The sequence below is a fragment of the Prunus persica genome, chromosome G2, assembly GCF_000346465.2.
Source record: "Prunus persica cultivar Lovell chromosome G2, Prunus_persica_NCBIv2, whole genome shotgun sequence".
In the NCBI taxonomy this organism is placed as follows: Eukaryota; Viridiplantae; Streptophyta; class Magnoliopsida; order Rosales; family Rosaceae; genus Prunus; species Prunus persica.
In genome coordinates this window covers 9,184,198-9,200,165 of record NC_034010.1, presented here as the reverse complement: position 1 = coordinate 9,200,165, position 15,968 = coordinate 9,184,198, and the positions used below count along the sequence as shown (strand labels likewise).

Sequence of the window (15,968 nt, the reverse complement as noted above, 5' to 3'; positions counted from 1 at the left end):
TGTCCAAAACTGCCTAGAGAAGAAATCTGGGTTTTAAAAAAAATTGAACTTTGAAATATTTACGGTTATGCCACTGAACTTATTTTGATAGTCATATCTCTGTTACAACTCCAATTCGAGTCCACTATGTGTCTACGGACTCGTTTCGATGTGCTCTACACAAGGTACAATCAGAATTTCCAAATTCCTTTCCAAACTTAAAATGACTTTTTTGCCCCTTCTAATAGTAAATAATATTTTAATTTCTCAAAAAGCTTAATTAATCCAAATCATTTTATTTTAATGTTTATTTCAATTTATTTCCTCTTTTAAATTTATTCTCTCTTACTTTAAATATTTTAACATGTTTTTGGGCCGGGATGTAACAATTTCACCAAAGTCTCCCCGGTCAACAAGTCAACATGTAAACCTATTAAAATATTCCGGGGTAACATTGTCTTTTTCTTTAATAATTTAGAATTTAATTATTAGTTTAGGACCGGGTCATTACACTCACACTTACACTTTGGCCGAGATAGTTGCCTTTGGCCTTTGATTAGCTTCCCTTGTGACTCTTCTGTCTCTGTTGGAGCTAGCTTCTGTCGCTGGTTTGTCTCTTTTCTGTTATGGCCAGTTTAAGTTGACCACGTTGACTTGAGGCTGGGAAAAGGGATCTGTTGTAATTCATGGAAGTTTCCCCTCCAGTTTTAGCCTTCCTGCTGTTATTCTATCATGTATGACGTCTCTGAAAACAACACAACTGTTGGTGGAATGGTTCCAAGAGTTGTGTCACCTGTAATACTGTCTGCCCTTGAGTTCTTCTAGCTTGGGCAACCTGTGGGGTGTCTCTATTTTCTTATGTAGCAGCATCTCATCAAACAAAGCATCAACCTTGGTCAGATCGAAGGAATGGACCTTGTTCTGGGTTGGTTTGTTTGGAACAAACCCTCATGTGAATGGTGGTGGCTTCTGGTCCTTTCGTGGCTTTGTAAGAGCCTTGCAGCTGATGGGATGTTTCAATTTTGCCATTTTTGCCACTTCAATTTCTCTTTCCTTAGAGCCTTTTGTGTCTTCTTCTTATTCTACATCAACCAGATGGATTGAAGAAGAAGGGGTTTTATAGTATGTGCCTTTGGAAGAGTTCATCTTTTGTTGTTCTTCCTTGAGTAGTTCCTCATATTTAGATGCTTTGTCTGCCAGTTCTACCAGGTCTCCAAACAGCATACTGTCAAATATTTTTCTCAGAGAGATTTTAAGGGCGGTTTGAGCCATCTGGAAGAAGTGCCTTTCTTTCATAGGGATCCAGTTATGAAGACCACGGCATGTTCATCTTCACTCTATTTGAGGGCAGCAAGATCACTGATGGTGACTTCCGACTCGATCCTGAAATAGTAGTCATGGAAAACACTTTCCATTTGTTCCCAGGTTTGAACAGAATTAGTTGGCAAACTGGTATACCAGATGAAGGCTTGTCCAGAGAGAGAGTTTCCAAAAAGCCTCAGTTTTAATAGAAGGTTATTCTCTATGGCTTTGCACTGGACAGAGAACCTGCCTATATGCTCAACTGATGAAGCATGAGGATCCTCTCCGTTAAATAAGGTGAAGTTTTGTACCTTGAAACCCAGAGATAAAGTTATCTGATCTATGTAAGCCGGATATGGCTTTCTGTAGGTGGGCCTTTCTCCTCTTCTGGCTTCAGGCTCCATCATCTTCCTGATCATTTTCTGTAGTGCCCCCATGTCATTCAAAGCATTGACAGGGTGCGGATTTCTCCCCTATTTTGGCTGGATGTGGTCAACCCTGTGCTCTATCCTGTATGGCCTGGGCAGAGCTTCCTCCCTGTGTTCTTCTTCTTCTTCCAAATCTGGATGATTCCTCCAGTTTGCCACCGGCCTATTCCTGTCATTGTTGGCAAAGGGGTTGATTCTCCATCTGCCTCTTCTGCCTCTTACTGGCAAAGAGAATGGATTGGGATCCATCCTTCTGGGTCTGTAAGGCAACACAGCTTGTGCCTCAGGCAGAAGTGCCAAGGGTTGATCACGTGGGGCCACAGGTTGTGGAATAGGTAGAGGCTCTGGCTGATTCTGTGAACTGGTGCAGGGCCTTCTGGCCTGACTGAGACCTCATGGTCTTGGACGGGAAGGGCCCCTCCCCTCTGTCCAGCTTGGACCTCTCCACGTCATGGCCATGCCAGTTCTGGTGGAGGTCCACTAGGGAGGTCTAATTGCTGGACCACAATATTAGGGTTTTGAATTCTGGCCATGGCAGCTTCGCAGTCCTTCCTGAACTACCTGTAAACTTGCCATTGCATCATGGCTGTCATGTTGTTCAGAGTATCCTGGCTCCTTTATGCTGTAGCTTCTTATATCTGATTCAACCTCCTGGAGCCAGCCTTGGAACGTTTACTTCCGGTACTGCCATGGGCTGATTGCCTAGCATCACTTTCTTCTGACTCCAAACCTTTTCTGAGAACTGCTTGATCTCTTTCCATTGCGCAGCGTGGGTTCTAGCTAGAACTTCCAATATTCATATACTTTAGAGAATTTCTTAAGGAGTATGTATACTGAGAAGTCCCACTGGGCATGCCAAATTGTTCACCCACTTGATGTTTGCTCTTGTGATGGAAGGGTAAAGTTCCTCATTGCCTTGAAAACCGTTGAGTGGTCAACAAGTCAACTTTCTTTAGTGTGCAAGCGTGTCATTGCTAGTAATAAAAATTATAGCAGACTTCTTAAAAATAAATAACTTGCGCCCCAAGTTACTGATTCCTAAATAAACGATTGTGAATTTGGGTGCGGAATATCTCCCAAGTAAGTTCTTTTCCTACCTCAGACTGGTGAGGACTTCATAATTTTTCACAGTACAGTAGTTCTGGCCAGAATAAATAGTAAGAAAATGAACTGTTTTCAGGCAGAACTAACTTTTACAAAACTCTACATTAAAAAATCAACTCTAGAAAGACAAAAAAAGGGGCTGGACTTCCATTTCTGCCTGGACAGAAGCTTCTGATCCGGGCTGGACTGGGTATGCATGTGCTGGACTGGATTGTTCCCAACTTTAACTGCTAGGCTTCAGTTGCAAATCGATACCAACGTTCGAGTTTGGCAAAATTTTAATATTTCAAACCCTAGAAAGATTTTTGAACGGGTAGAATTGCGGCCTCTATAGTCTGAAAAAGACAGAAGTGGCTGGACTTGAGAATTACTGAGCTAGAACTGCACTGTGGTACCTGTTCTGCTTGGTCAAGGCTTTCCATAAATTTGTTGAGGTTTTCATATTTGTAAAAACTCAAACTCTGCTTGTTTTGCCTTTTGCTAAACCAAATTTGTAACGAGAGAAATCTCGTTTTGAATGACTTATTCTAAGTCTGAAATTGGAAGTTTCGATTTGTAGCTGACTTCTTTCTTGTAGCTTAACGAGCTTTTGGTTGGTTCAGTTTATTTGAAGGTTCTTTGAGATCAAGTGATCATTTTGAGTTTTTGTCTTTTGACTGATTTTTTGGTTGTTTGATTGATTGGTTGTTTGATTGATTTCCAATCCTTTTAAAAATGGGCGGCAGATTTTCTTAAAAGGATCTTTTATTTTTAAAAATGCAAAGAAAAGGGTTTTTATCAATTCTGGCAGATAAGCCCTCCATAGTCAGTTCCTAAGGCAGTCATTTCCCTGTATTTTCTGAAAGAAAACCTGACCCTTCTTCTTTAATTCCAACTGCTTTGTAAGAGCTCAAACTATGATGGTTAGTTTGATTTTCCGTCTGAACAACTCTCTGCTTTCTACTTATGTCAAAACACAGTCTGCTTATCTCTTGAAAATGGTGCCTTTCCTTGGAGCAGAATTTTCTCTGAGCATATAAAAGGGATTTTGATCTTCTGGAGGCAGAGATTTTTTAGAGATGTCTTTTTCAAACATGCCCCTATTTAACCTCTTATCAACTCAATTGAAAATGTTGATTTTCTAAAGTCTTTCCAGGCAGTCACGTGGGCTTCCTTGAGAACAGGTTCCCCAGAAAAATTTGCCAATTTATTCCTGGGCTTTTTGAGAGAAATGGTAGGTTTTTGTAGACTGGGCCCATTTCAATTTTTCTTTTATCGATCTGCTTAGTTTGTAACGGCCATTTAATTTGGTGTTTTTTACAATTCTGTCTTTTTCGAAAAAGATGTGGATCTCTGACTTGGATTGGGCTCTTTCTTGACCTGGTAATTGAAGCCCATTTTTCTTTTCCTTTATGTTTTATGGCCCTTTCTTTGCAAAGATGGGCTGGTGCTTTTTTAAATTTATTTTGGCCCAAACACTTGTCAATTAGAGTTGGGCGGAGAAGTTGCACATCAACCTCCAATTTACACATACAAAATACATATCATTAAACTTATTATTTTTTCATATGCATAACATAATCATTACGAACAAAACTAACCTCACAATTTTGGAATACTTGACTCATTAGCTCGTGAAAACGAGCCGAAGTATTGCTCCTCCATTGTAGTATACGAGGGATGTGGCCATTCTCTTCGTGCATAACAAAATGCAGTGTAGCCAACGTTGGAAACACCACAGAAGCCCAAATCTATTTTGAACAATAAAACATCAGTCACTGTAAACAAATTAAATCGAACTTATACATTTATGGATATTTGCTCAGCTGAAGTGTAAAGCCAAAACCTTTTATGTGGTACTTTCTTAGCCTACTACTTGATGTTGTCTTTGATTTCTTTTCAGATTTTTTTTGTTTTTATAGTTTTTTGGGGCAACTTTTACTCGATGGTAATCTGCACAAAGTGCCCTCAAAAGTGAGGCATTTGTCTTTGCATATGAAACAACGCCTCATGGATACTTCTGAAACTCTTCAAGGTCTTCCGACAATTTCAAATAACGCATGTCAATGTTGACATGTTTTCACTACCCAACAGCACAAAAATAGCAAAATATAGAAATCCAAGCTTCTCGACATCCTCCTCATCAGCGCAGTCGATGAAGGCTTTTTCTAGTTTGGAAAGGGTCACAGTTTTATTGTTGCAAACATATTTCTTTTTCAAAGAGTAGTTTTCATTAGTCACAATTGGAATGAAAGGAAGGTTTTCGAACCTTAGCCCCATGATGGCTCAAAATTGCTACGTCGTGAATTGTATCATCTTATTACCAACAATGAATTTTATCCCGTTCACTTGGGAAACTGTCTTCGGATCGACCTTCCTCAACAACAACTCGTAGACAATTTGTGCAGTCCACTTAAGGTCCTCAATCAGTAATAGATGACCAAAACAACTGTCCTGGAACCTTTGTAACTATTGCGGACTCAATTTCTCCTTAATTGTATTAATGGCAGTCTTTGTATGGGAAAGGGACAACGCCTTTTCTTGAAACTTTTGATCCTCATCAGTCATCAGCTTTACTTTAGAAATCATATTTCCCTGTACACCAACATTATACAAATAATTTCAAGCCATTGAAATATACACAATAACAAAGCAATAAACACACAATATATAAGCAGATCAAGACTTATATTTTCTCTCCACAAGGCTTGCTCTGATATTTTTCCCACTTCCTTCTATTATATTTTCTCTCCACAAGGCTTGCTCTTATATTTTTCCATTTCCTTCTCTTATATTTTCTCTCCACAAGGCTTGCTAAAAAATGCCACAAATCCCATTTGATACATCACTTAACATTACTATCATTCCACAGTTTAATCCAATAAACCAAGCACTGTCAATCCCCCGAAATGTGAAATAATACCAATTGCACTTTTTACCCCATTTTAGTTTCTTATCTACTCTTAAACTCTCTCCATGCTCCACTCTTATCTACATTCCATTTTACAAAATCTGGATCACATTTCCATCCACAAACCAAATACCACCCAACTGTCAAAGTGATTTGATGACCCAAGGATCAACTTCATACACGGTTTGAGAGAAAAAGCTAAAAGAACTAGCCCAACTGCATCAATGCTTCCTAAAATCTACTCATCACCATATTGATATACATGTATGTCATAAAAAGAGAACAAATGAAATACAATACAAATAGAACATCAAAAGAAAATTATGGACTCTGCCTATATAACAGAATAAATGGTTATATATGTACAAACTACAGACATCAAAAAGCTACTACAACTGCAAAACAAACTATAAAGATTCATGTGGCTAATGTAGAGACTATAAATGAACACCTATAATTTTTCTTCTTTGGATGAAAGAAAATAACAAAGAAACACAGAATCCAATTGCACAAATCGCCAAAACCATTAAAACCACAATGGAACGGCAATAAAACCATAATAAACTAGCAATACAACAGCACAACAATGACAATACAATAGCAATGCAACAGTAGCAATCAAGCGAATCCCAAATCAAATGCAAGAATCAATCCACAAAGAACAAACCCATTCACTGTATCAAACAAGGAATCATCAGAATCATACAATTTCAGACAAACCCCTAAACCCCAAACCAATTTCAAAGAAACCTTTAAAGTTTAAACTGGTTTCAGAGAAACCCCTAAACCCTAAACCAATTTCGAAGAAACCCCTAAACCAATTTCATAGAAACCATAAACCCTAAACCAACTTCAGAGAAACCCCTAAACCCTAAGAAAATGATGATGAATAGTACCTATTGGAGATGAAAGATGAAGTTGAGCTTCGATGAACAGACACCACTGGGAGAGTAAGAGCACAGTGTTAGAGAGAGAGAGAGAGAGAGAGAGAGAGAGAGAGAAAGCTGCACGAGAGAGAGAGAGAGAGAGAGAGAGCTGTGCAAGAGAGATCGAGAGCAGGGCGCGACAGAGAAAGAACGAACAGAGAGTGAGAGCTGAGCGACAGAGAGACAGAGGGAAGAGAGAGTGAGAGCAAGGGGAGAGTAAGAGCACTGTGTTAGAGAGAGAGAGAGAGAGAGAGAGAGAGAGAGAGAGAGAGAGAGAGAGCTGTGCAAGAGAGATCGAGAGCAGGGCGCGACAGAGAAAGAATGAACAGAGAGTGAGAGCTGAGCGACAGAGAGACAGAGCGAAGAGAGAGTGAGAGCTACGTGATAGAGGGAGACAAAGCCAAGAGAGAGTTGAGAGAGAAAACACAATTTCAGAAAAAGTGTTATGCGTGCAATAAGTGGACAAAAAATATGTATTTATAGGTGATATTTACAAAATTTGTGGGGAAAGGTGGTATTTCCAGATAAAATTAGGAAAGCAGTGGCATTAAGCGCTATTTCCCAAAAATAAAATCCATGAGCAAACTCGAAATTGGCTACATTATTTCAATCTTCTCTTTCAAGAAGCTCCAAATTTTTGGGGTTGAGGTCGAAATTCTTGAGTTTGAACTCGAAATTGGTAGCATTGTCATATTTGTTGAAATATGAAGCTCGAAATCACTTACGAGTTAATCCTCTATTTCTGGATTTGAGTATTGCATCGAATTGTTTCACTATGTATGTAGGCAAGACTTACACTAGTTTCCATTGAGGTTTTAGAATGTTTCACTAGAGCCTCACCGCCTAGAATAACTCTAACTAAATCCAAAATAGTTTCACCAAGTATAGAATAATCTTTGACTAAGTATATGGGTTACAGGGTTCCATTAAGGCTTAGTCAATGTTTCAATTAAAGGCCATTAGATATTTATTGAACTTCTAAAATAAGCTTTCACCAATAGGTCATGGTGAGGTTTCAACAAGGTCACTAAATCTAGACTAATGCTTCACCAAAAATATATTAAAGCATGTGCCAATATTATTAGGATAGTTCTTATGCGGTTTGAAGTTCATGTGATATTCATGGTTATACTGCAAGTTTTGGGAAATAGAGGTATGATGGAGAGGTGGAGAATCATGTTGATAGGCCCTAAGGCAAGGAGATAGTAAATCTTTGACTGTATTATATTGTTGGGGTCAACCCTAGGTTCAACTTAAGATATCGTCTGGGTCTTCGATAAGTTTATAGAGGCATGTGAGTGTACAACAAGGGAGCTCGACTTCTAATGAAGGAAGAGAATATTCTAAGATATGATTCCGGGAATCTTCGACTGGAATTAGAGCTCAATAGATAGAAGAATTTCTAGTTTTGCTCAAATTAAATCAGATAACCAAAAACGATCATGCTAGGGATACGACATGAATTCCATATCCTAATAACGAGATTATGAACATTGATGAAAGAGAATGATCAAATTTTATTGTAATTCCAATTGAATGGGTTCTCTAACCACAAACTATTTAGCTTGGGTAACCATGACATGTTGCTAAATTGTTAGATTTCTAATGTCCATGATCTTCCACACAATTTGAAATACATATAAGACATACCTGGCTTCTCAGGACGACAAGGGAATTAAACTAGGTCCAAAACCAGTCATCGACAACCGGTACACGCTTTGCCATGCACCGTTGCTGATGCTGGGTGTCTTAAGTGATTCTGCGACCATAGGAAAACTCCAAATCACCAGTTGATACATATACCAAAAGAACCAGAACTACAAGGGGAGTAATTTATACCTTGGGTAGAAGTCCAATTCAACTGTTAACAACCTCAAATCGCCAGTTTTCTCCCCGAAAAACTTAGAGGGGAGGAAGTAGAACAACTTCCATGAAGAGACCTTGGCCGTTTGGTGTCCGGAAAATGGTCAAAACTTGCCAAAAAGTGACGCTGTCACTATTCACGCGAGAGAGAGAGAAGAGAGAGAAAAAGTTGCTAGGAGAGAGAAGGAAAAGGAATCTGACTTTCCACCTAGGGTTTTGGGGCTGTAAACCAACTTCCAAAAGGGAAAGGAATGCTTACAATTATTAATATTATTTTTAAAGGACTATGGTGACTTTGGGTATGTTATGGATTTTGGATTTTGGTGTATTAGTTTATGTGCTTATTGGATTTGATTATCAATATCTTTGAGATTTTCGGAATTGGTATATATATATATATTGATGGGCTAAGGTTTTGGAATTTTAAATATGGTGTATTTGATTTTTTATCTTTGCCTTATGGGATTTTCGGAGGTTGTTGTATTTCCTGAGTATATGAATATAGTAGTTTGCATATTATTGAAATCAAATGGGTTTATTTTAGTTTTGGTTTTTTTATTGATTATGATTTTTTTTAATGGTTTTAATAAAAGAATTATGGGTGCTATTTTATTATATATATTTATGTTTTTTGGAAATATATTTTTGGAAATTTGAATTATGGATTGCACCATTATATATACCTCCCCTTGGCCGGGTGTACCGTAGAGCTGTTGACGGGGATGTCTACACGTAAGACTTATTTCATCCTCACGTGTATTAAGGATTCTGCCATACGTGGCGGCACATGGGCCCCTTTGCGGTGGCCTATTGAGTTCTAAAATGCTCCTTACGTCGTCCCGAGCCCGAAGGTATGCTCGGATTAGCCTTTGGTTACCATTTGACTATCGATCGGATATAGCACTTATTATGCAATATCCAAGTTCGATAGGTTCAGACCGTTCGATTGTTTCCAATTTCAAATATGTTTTTTCATGTACCTCTAGGATCGTATAGGAACTTGCGGATTGAGAATCGGAGCCTCGCATACTCCGAATCAATGATTATAAGGTTAGGCAAATCGATCGTCGTTTGATAGTGCGATTGGCTTGGATCCAACCGTTCGATTGAGACAAAACCTTCGGGACATGTTTAGTAGACTTTGTTGGACCTTTAGGAACTTTCGGATTGGAAATCAGAGGTGGTGGCCCCTCGGGCCTTGTTGATCTATATGTAAATTTTGACCACTCAGTTGATCCCGAGTCTTCCGAGGCTATCTCATTCTTCAAAAAGTACTAGGATGACTCAAGAAAACTTTAAAACTCGTGAACACACTTTGAGACCCGAGAACTCAGGTGTTGAGTTAAAGTTCATTGTTGGGTTCGATTATTAATTAAATTTGTTTACTCTCTTGAATAAGTTGAGCAGCACTAGATTTGTTGTGAATGCACAATGTTTTAAATGAGCATTGTTTTTAAATATGGAATTGCTTGGATAACTGTGATTAGATTGGAAATTCATTAATTTGGTTTAATAAGGTTATGGGAATTTCAGGAATGCTTACTATTATTTATAAAGGACTATGGTGACTTTGGGTATGTTATGGATTTTGAATTTTGGTGTATTAGTTTATGTGGCTGTTGGATTTGATTATCAATATCTTTGAGATTTTTGGAATTGGTATATATATATATATATATATATATATATTTTGTTGGGCTATGGTTTTGGAATTTTAAATATGGTGTATTGGATTTTTTTATCTTTGTCTTATGGGATTTTCGGAGGTTATTATATTTCCCGAGTATATGAATATAGTATTTTGGATATTATTGAAATCAAATGGGTTTATTTTAGATTTGGTTTTTTTATTGATTATGATTTTTTTTAATGGTTTTCATAAAGGAATTATGGGTGCTATTTTATTATATATATTTATGTTATTTGGAAATATATTTTTGGAATTTTGAATTATGGATTGCACCATTATATATACCTCCCCTTGGCGGGGTGTATCGTAGAGCCATTAACAGGGGTGTCTGCACGTAAGACTTATTTCAGCCGCCCCTGTTTGACAGCTCGTCCCTAGTCACATGTGTATTGAGGATTCCGCCATATGGTCTAGTAAAAACGGTCTCTGTGTTGTTTTGTTTTCCCCCGATACATCATGATGATGTGTTGATTTTGGGTGTGTGTATATTTATATTTATATACATATATGTATATGGGTATTTTGTGTGGGTATATGTGTGGATTTATTTCCAAGTTGAGGTTTCTTGAGCATGTGCATTGAGGATACTCTGCATAGGTATGAATATTTGACTATATGGCACATTCCTTGTTTTAAATTAAGCTATACCTTGAGGCCCAAAACCTTATGGAATAAGGAAAGGTTTTGAGGCCTATTAAGGGGTCCTATTTATTTCCTTTTTTATGTGAACCGATTTGGTGGGCTTGGAAGATTAGTCAAGTCGGTTATCGGTGATGAGTAGAGATGACTTGACCTAGCCCGATATAAGCTTAAGGCCCTGCTCTCATCAAACACGTTCTCTAACCCTATATATTCTCATCATACAAAGAGAGCTGAAACATATTCTGAGAGAGAGCAGAAGTCTTAAGTCGTTCCTGTTTTGCTAGGATTGTTGTTGCCGTGATTGAATTAGTTCAGAAGTCGTGTACTCAAAGAAGATGGCTCTAGGTATGTCTTTGCGTATTTCAGATTGCGTAAAAGATCTTGAACATGCATATTAAAGAAATCTAACATCTTCTTCAAATCTAAAAAGTTTTACACTATTTCGATTTAAACTCAATGTTTAGTGAATTTCCAAAGTTGAGTGTTCTAGCCCAAAAACTGTACGGGCATATTTAAGGAAACTATTTTTCTAGTTAAAGGGCTACTTTCCAGAGTCCAGATCAACATCACTTGGAAACTGTCATATTGATTAAGGAGTATTGAAAAAAGTAATTGTTGGATCGAAATAGTTAGAAGTGCAACCGACTTTGTGGTCGACTGTGGTTAGTCTTCATGGTGTTGGAGGTTACTTAGGTTGAATTTGGAAGCTATTTCACTAGGTGACCTAGTAGGACACTCCAACACGTTTCCTTGCGTTCGGTTGTTTCTAATCGTTTAAGTCTCTTAAATTAGTTTCTCGGACCCCGTACTAATTCCAACTTCAGTTTTAAGTATGATGTCAAATATAGCTTGAGAGATCTAACAAAAAATGTAGCTTTTAGGACCCATTTAGTTTTATTGAATGTTGTTTTGCACCTTGTATCAAACTTTTCTTTTGCAACAGATTATTTTTTCAAATTTTCAGCATCTTATGTTTGCATATATAAATTTTCCTTCTATGGTTTATTCTTGTACTGGAAAAACTTAAACAAAATTACGGAAGATTCACTACACCAAATTGGAGCTTTTACAACACGTGGTTTTTGCATGTTGTTAATATCTGGTATTTACTGTATATGGCAAAGCATACCCTAAAAAGATAATAAAGCGTGCTGTTCATACTCTGTGAAAGCGTGTTTGGATATACTCTGTGAAGTCACTTCTCTCGCTTTCGCTCTCCCTCTTCCTCTCTCACAATTTTAGGATTCTCTCTCACTGGACCATTCAAGAGCTCAGCTCCTTGTTCGCTAGAAGACTATTATTGCTCGAGCCCTATTACTTCAAAGTTGAATGCTCAGTGACAGTTCCAAGGTGCGATTCTCTAAAGCCCTAACCCCCAATGTTGATTATGAGTTTTCTTATTGTTTAGAATCATGTTCCCTACTGCATTCATGTGGTTAGAGGCCTCATTGTCTTCAATTCTTGATTTATACGGCACATTATTTTCGTTTAAATTCAGAAAAATTGATATCGTTAACTATTTTTCTCGATTTATTTAAATATTCATTGTTTCAAGCTCGATCTCTGTACGTCTTGGATTCAGTGTTCAGTTCTGAATCGGATTTCAATATTGGAGCTCCTGTAGAAACTGATGTGAAAAAAGAGTAAACTGTAATATTTTGAACTGTAGCCTCTCTCTCTCTCTCTCTCTCTCTCTCTCTCTCTCTCTCTCCCCCTTGCCTTTTTATTTCTTTGTTCCCATTTACCTTTTAACATAAAACTTTTAGAATTCTCATTCAAGAACTCTTGGTATACTATGATATGATTAGGTAGTGTATCTGGAGAATTTAGAGGAAATATGGAAATGTGGAAATGCTACTGAATCATTTTTAGATAAGAAAACTAATCGAGACATTGAATGAAGTGTAAAGTTTAGAAACTTCAATGGTTACGGCCTACCCTTTCAAGGAGTTATATGGTAATAGATTACATGATGCATAGCTCTTATTTAGTTATAACTGCTCTCCTGTAAATTCCGATATATTTTTGTAACCGCAAAAAAAAGTATTTGATATGTTTCTTCTTGCTTTTTGGTTTCTAGGTTTTGGCTTTTCATTTATTGTGTTGGGAGCTGCTGTTTGGAAGATCTTTGGAGGTATGCTTTCCAAGTTACGAACTCTTTTGCACATTTGTATTGAAATTGGACGTTGTATTCAGTTGGTTGATGCAGGGATATATAATGTAATGGTGGATGGGTTTGTTGTTGGGAATATTTGGAGGTGGAGTTGTAGCGTTGTCTTGGTCATTAATTAGAATTGGTATCAAGTTCAATTATATTATGGTGTAAATGGAATAAAATTTACCGCATACTGTTTTTTTCCATGCTTTGATGGTGTATGGATCTTGAATTATGCATGTTAGTATAACTAAGTTGGTATGCTTAGCTGTTGCTTCAGTGAAACTCTACTTCTCTGTTCGAGTTTAGTTGTGTTAGAAATTTTATTAATAATATTGTATTAATCAGAGGATGTGCCTTCTGTCTTCTTTCTTTTTTTTTTTTTCTTTGGTAGAGGTTGCTTCCTCACAAATATTTTGCTACTCATCCTTCATAAGTGATAACAACAATAGACTTAGGAGTGTCCTACTTTACATGGTACTTCTTACAATGTTTTTATCGGCTGGCATACCTTCATAAAGAAATTTGTTTTCTTCTTCTAATTCTAATATTGTAGATGTGATGAGAATTGATAAATCTCATACCTTCATAAAGAATTTACTATTTTGTCAGCTTATTCATCAGTTATTGATTTTCTATAAGCCCAAATTTTAATTCACAAAAGGAGAGGAAAGTGTTTATCTGCTGGCATTTATATTTCCTAACAGCGTATTTGTCTGTGTTCGTTACAGAAATCTAGGGAGAGAAATCAAAGGCTAGTTACATGGTTGTCACCACAATGTTGACATATATTTTCCCACCACCTCCTTCTCTTTTCGTCACAGCAATGTCAGTGATTAGCTTCACATCATTAGCTAGTCTTGGGCTTTCAGAGCTAAGGGGAAAGCACTTACACTATTCGAAGTTCTGGAATTCGGTTCTAAAACCTCTGCTGCAGAGAAAATTAAACTATCTAGTAGAACAGGCATGCTAATTAGGGGTGGGCATCGGGACCGGAAAACCGGAACACCGAACCGAACCGGTGAAAAAAAACCGAAAAAAAAACCGGTTGACCAAAAAAGTCAACAAACCGGACCGGAACCGGACCGAACCGGTTCCAACCGGTTCCGGTTCTGGTTTTACATCTCTCCGCACCGGACCGGACCAAACCGGACCGGTCATATATTTTATATTTATATTTTTACAAAATTTTAAAATCTAATGCCATTTTTTAACTTTTATAATCACTAATTTTCCAAGTTCAACTTCAAAAAATTTCTAAATGTATGAATTGGATTATTTGTTCATTTTTAAGCTAAAAAAATAAGTTATTTATTATAATTTTTTTATTAAAAAAAGTTAAAATTTTTTTTTTTTTTTTTAAAATTAAAAAAATAATAAATTAATAATCCGGTTCAAAACCGGAACCGGTCAGAACCGGTTAGAACCGAACCAGCCGGTTTTTGAAATTTTTTTTGCCTAAACCGGACCGAACCGGACCGGTTAAATAATACCGGTTTCGGTTCCGGTTTGAGGTGAGAACCGGACCGAACCGGACCGCGCCCACCCCTAATGCTAATAGCTTATATTCCGGCATTTCTTGCTGGTGTCGCATCATTTGTGCTTTATCCTCAAGAGAATATCAGAATCTTATTGCTTTGTTCAGCCCTAACCATTCATTTTTTCAAAAGGATTTTTGAGGTACAACTCCACCCTCATCTTTTCTCTGATTTCTTGAGTATGTATTCTTCAGTGATCTTCAAATTGGAACTAGTTGCCATCTATTTACTATCTGGTTATACCAACTAGTGATTTTGCTTACTGAGCATTTCTACAAGTTTAATCACTTGACTGTTCAAATTCTAAAACCTCTTACTGAGCATATGTAAACTGCTAAGCTGGTGGGCTTTTCCTTTATAACCATTTTCATGATAGAGATTTACTTTTATGTGTTTTAATTCAAATAAATAAGTAAGTTAGAAAACAAGAACATTTCAAGGGGGGAAGGTTTAAGCAACTACATGCAAACAATAGTTACTGTGTGGTTCAAATTCAGAATTTTATTAATTTTTCTGATGCTTCTCATTCGAAAATATGTTCTTCCATTTTTCATATATAGGTTCTGTTTGTTCACAACTATAGTGGAGGGATGATTCTTGATAGTGTGTTGGCCATCTCTCTTAGTTATTTTCTGTCTACCGCAACTGTGACATACGCTCAATACTTAACGCAAGGGTTTCCGGAGCCATCAGTTGATTTGAAGTACCTTGGATGTCTGCTGTTCCTAATAGGGATCTCTGGCAATTTCTATCATCACTACCTTCTTTCTAAAATTCGGTCAAAGGGTGACAAGGATTATAAGATTCCCAAAGGCGGTTTGTTTGGACTCGTGATATGCCCCCACTATCTTTTTGAAATCGTAGGATTTGTGGGGATTTCTCTTATTTCTCAAACTCTCTATGCATTCTCCTTCACCATAGGGTCAGCTTTATACTTGATTGGAAGGAGCTGTGCTACGGGAAGATGGTATCTTTCCAAGTTTGATCATTTTCCCAAAAATGTCAAGGCTCTCATTCCATTTGTTTTATAGATGTTTTGAATTCAAAAGTAGACAACAGATTATGTATAATCAGTCTAGTGAGCATGTGCTGAGTAACCCAAGGCATTTCTACGTAGCTACTGGATCTTTAAACTTTTCTCTTGCTGAGTGATCCACAAGTATTTTGATTATTCTGCTTATTTCTGAATGTGGTTCATACAACAATGATCAAATATACATTTAATGTAGTTTGGTACTCGGTGGATATTTTAACAATATTTAGATTGTTCTAATCTAGTTTATTGATCTAATCTAGTTTATTTATTTATCTACAATAAGTTTTGCCTTCGGGGAGCACATCAGGCATACATATGACCATGCTAAGAACTTGACGTTTGCTTTCAGAAAGGGAATCATGCTCACCTTTGGTGCCAATCTGACTCTAATATGCACCATCTTGTTTGGGTGTTC

The 15,968-nt window shown here is 37.3% G+C and overlaps 1 pseudogene; it reads left to right on the top strand.

Moving 5' to 3' along the window:
• LOC18786035 lies at nucleotides 12,089-15,753 on the top strand (annotated as a pseudogene).